Raw genomic sequence first — 4,643 nt, 5'->3', positions numbered from 1 at the left:
GGTAGGGGGTCCCGAACTGTGCGTCTAGGCGGATGGTAACAGGAGACAAGGGACACGATGTTTTACCCAGGTTCGGGCCCTCTTGATGGAGGTAAAACCCTACGTCCTGCTTGATTGATATTGATGATGTGGGTATTACAAGAGTAGATCTACCACGAGAGGAGGCTAAACCCTAGAAGCTAGGCTATGGTATGATTATTCTTCGTCCTATGGACTAAAGCCATCCGGTTTATATAGACACTAGAGAGGGCTAGGGTTACACAGAGTCGGTTACAATGGTAGGAGATCTACATATCCGTATTGCCAAGCTTGCGTTCCACGCCAAGGAAAGTCCCATCCGGACACGGGACGAAGTCTTCAATCTTGTATCTTCATAGTCTTGGAGTCCGGCCGATGATGATAGTTCGGCTATCCGGACACCCCCTAGTCCAGGACTCCCTCAGTAGCCCCTGAACCAGGCTTCAGTGACGACGAGTCCGGCGCATATTGTCTTTGGCGTTGCAAGGTGGGTTCCTTCTCCGAATAGTTTATAGAAGATTGTGAACACCAGGATAGTGTCCGACTCTGCAAAATAAATTCCACGTACCACCGTAGAGAGAATAATATTTACACAAGTTCAATCTACTGAAGTATTTGGTGGCATGATGTCACACCACTACCAAGCCTTTACTCGAATTGTTTTTATTGTACCACCTCAGCGTGTTTTAGCGAAGCGGTTTCCTTGGCACGTCTTGTCGAAGCAGAGATCGTGTTCCCCTTATTCCGGGATTCCCATTAATACGGACGTGGGTAACCCAACCGCGCCCGTTGCCACGCCCCCTCCATCGAAGGCGGGTTCCAAACGGTCACGGGGACGGCTCTTGGTATTCTCCCTCTTTATAACGAGACCAAGGCTCGTTCTTTTTCTTCAACCCTCAATCGAATCCGCCCCTCGCCCCGAGTTCCAACACCCAAGGCTCCAGATTCGGGTACTTTCGACCTTCGACAATGTCCGGCTCCGACCTACGAGGCCGGTGGATGCCCTCCTCTGTCACGGAAGAGGACGTGCTCAAGCTGAGAGATGCCAGGTACTTAACCTACGAGATCTTGCATAGGTTGCCTGCCCAAGGGCAAGTTATTCCTACTCCCGAGCCCGGTGAGAGTGTTGTGTTCGTGTCTCACCTCCGTCGGGGTTTAGGCTTCCCAATGGATCCCTTTGTGAGGGGGCTCATGTTTTATTATGGGCTGGAATTTCACGACTTGGCTCTGGAGTCCATCCTCCACATCTCATCATTCATTGTCATCTGCAAAGCCTTCCTCCGCACTACCCCTCACTTCGGCTTGTGGCTCAAAACCTTCAACGTGGAGCCGAAGATGATCGCGGGGCGTCAAGCAGAGTGCGGCGGGGCGGTTATAAACAAGAGGGCCGATGCTCCATGGCCCGAGGGCTTTTTTCAGGAGGAGCTTGGTTTGTGACAATAGGACTGGTTCTGTATCATCGCTCCCAGGGGCAGCAGGCAGAGGCCGCCGCCCGTCTTTCGCTCGGGCCCTCCACAACGGCTGACGTCATGGGTCAACAAAGGGCTTGACTGGGGGCCGTCCAAAGATGTACCCCTGTTGCAGGGCCGGATTCGAGACCTCCAGGAAGGGGAGATCAATCTGGTCGTAGTGACACAGGTTATGGTAATTCGGCGCCTTCTGCCCTGCAAATGGCGCCCCCTCCGCCTGTGGGAATTTAATCCGGAGGGACCACGAGCTCTCCAACACTTCATGGGTTTGACGCCCGTGGAGATGTACGAACTGTTCTTCGGATCACAAGAGATGCGTCCGGACTTGACCGAGGACGCTGGCCTAAGCTGCAATCGCCCGGATACTCAAGTAAGTAGCCCTGTGCCCGGAAACATTGTTCATTTATTTATCATGGGTTTGCCTTTTAACCAGCTATCCCTTGAACATGAGTGGAAAGCGCAAGCAAAATTGATACGGTGTCCGGCCCCCCTCCCTGAGACCACGCCGGATCCCGTGTTAATTAAAATGTTGGAGGTTGCACCTTCGGAGGAGGGCAAAGGGGAGCACAGGAAAACTACCACCTCTGCCAAGGAGGCTTGCAGTAAGGGGGGAATCGAGGGTCCCTCCCTCCAGGGGGAGAAGAGGGCCGCTTCCGAAGACCCGGAGGCCAAGGCCTCAAAGCAGGGAAGGAAATCACCGGAAGGTCCCGTGCCGGGAAGAGCCCCAGGCACACAGTCTCCCCAAAGGAATCAGCCCTCCAGCGAGCCGTAAGTAAAAAAAGGGGGGGTTTGTAATAGGGGACATCCCTACCTTATTTCTAAGGTTAACCGAAGTTTTCACCTTGTAGTTCGGATCTCAGCCCTTCTCAGCAAAGCTCATCTTCGGGGGACCTTCGTCCGGAGATGATGGAGAGCGAAATGCCTCCATCTGCCGCCCCGTCAGGTGGGGCGGATGACCCTGAGGTGTCGTCACGGAGGGTCTCCCCGAGTCCGGCGGGGCCGAGGAGTTCGGCACCCACTGGAGTACGGCCGATGGAGCTGCAGGATTTGCTCGAAAGGGCGTCTATCTCAAAAGATCACCGCACATTAATGAGTATGGTGATTGAAAGGATCTCATCCACCGAGAGCGGGTTGTATGAGGCCGTCGGAAGTTTACTGACGGGGTTTGAGGTATGCAAAAAATGACATACCTTTTGACAGTTTTGCACATGAAGCGCGCCCTGTCTAGATAGTAGCCCCTGAGACTTGGTATGCTGTCAAAAGTGACAACGTGCCGAGGATCATTATCTCAGTTATAGAATGTTGCCTTTCCTGTGCAGGTGGTGGAATGATCGGTGGCCAGCCGAACTGATGGAGCTGCCGAGACCAATGTGTAACAAGATTATTCCAGTCACCGTCGGATAAATATAGCACCGAAGACTTTACAGGAATTTCGTTTAGAGGCTTGCCATTGAAGTGTGCTTGCCTCAGGTAGGAACGATACTTCATCAATGAGAGCTTGAAAAGTGCAACCAACCCTTGCTCATCTTCACAATCCAGTTTACTCCTCGCCTATTTAAAAGAATGAAATCTTGTGTCTTCTGTCAGCAGAAACATATGCAGTAATGACCATGAATAACATTAGTACATTACTTACGCGTAAGTCGCGGAGGAAGATTGGAAATTGTTCTCTGTCTGCGGTATAATATTTCCATGATGGAAAGATGCGCACAAAGTTCCTGACAACAATATGAGCTTCATCTTCTAAATTAAGAAGAAATGGTACAGGGGTCATATTTGCTGCAATTGGGTATCTCTCTGGTTCAAAAAGGGATTTGGCAACTGGATTTGGTGTGCTCTTTGCTGGAATCGGGGTTTTGCATCGTAGAGTTGGTGCTATGTCAACTGGCATCATCATACTGTTTGCTACAGTTGGGGTCTGCTGAGTTGGGGCATCATAAATGACCAGTGTAGTAGGGCTAGAGTCTGCTATAGTTGGGGTGTTTTATGGGTCAGGTGATATTGCAACTACACCTAATGGGCTATTTGATTTATATGGTGCCACTACTTTTTCCAAATACTTTGCTTGTGCTCCTCCGCGATCAGCAATCGCCCTCTTCCTTTTGAACATGTGATACACAAGAACAACATTTGAATGGATAAATATGGTATAATGACAGATGGAATATGTACTGAAAATGGATAGGCAGGGCGTATTCACATACACGATGTGTGAAGTAAGCTAATGGCAGTTCAACAAAGTAGAAGCAATGCAAAGCATCAGTTGCAAGATATGTGCAGCCAATATAACCTTGGAAAGTTAGAGCAAGCACCTTGACGGGTGAATAAGATAGGGAATCTGCCTCTAACTCCTCCACTAGGGAGCTACATTGACTTAGGTCTCCCTCTAGCTCAGAATCACTTTTAGCATCATATTCTGAGCATGAATCTGTAGGTGGAGAGCATTTGCATTGCATTGCATCCTGACTTGATTTCAGTCTCTTATGCCAAGTTTGATGGCATTGTTCTGCTTTATTCTTTTCATGCACGCAAGCTCATAATCATTATGATGTTGTTCAGAATTTGATATTCATGAAAACATAAAAAGTAGTTAGATTATCTATGGAATGCATTGCGGATTCAACTCGAAGAGTGTCTCCCTATAAACCCCTAAATATGCAAAGTTCACCCCCAACCGTGCTGACCAGACCACACACAAAAATACAAACCCCTTATGTCTCTATAACATGCAGACACACATTTCAAAACTGAAGTACGAATATTAGAATCATATGAAATTTGTATTTGAACAAATAAACTAAGGAATTATGAGTGGCATAATGTTTAGCTTCAAGGGTGGAGTGTTGGTAGTGCGACACAAAGCAAGTAGGCAGATGACACTTTCTTTCTATACAATGCAGTGTTCGTTGCCTATGAAAAAGCTGGAAATGACACTTTCTTTCTATACAATGCAGTGTTCGTTGCCCACACATGATGGAAGAGATCACACAGAGAAATACTATTCACTCATGTCTATGGTTCTAGTATTTTGAAACAGGGTGGTCCACCCTAAAAGAATATTGACAACAAATATGACAAGGCAAGCATAGATGTAGTGAATCAATCATTTACTTGTGAGCTTACTAGGACAAGTATGCAAAATTGTAATTGCAGTAA

Source organism: Triticum dicoccoides, chromosome 5B, assembly GCF_002162155.2.
Source record: "Triticum dicoccoides isolate Atlit2015 ecotype Zavitan chromosome 5B, WEW_v2.0, whole genome shotgun sequence".
Taxonomy (NCBI): domain Eukaryota; kingdom Viridiplantae; phylum Streptophyta; class Magnoliopsida; order Poales; family Poaceae; genus Triticum; species Triticum dicoccoides.
The sequence above is the reverse complement of the archived record's forward strand: the minus strand, read 5'-3'. Positions refer to the sequence as shown.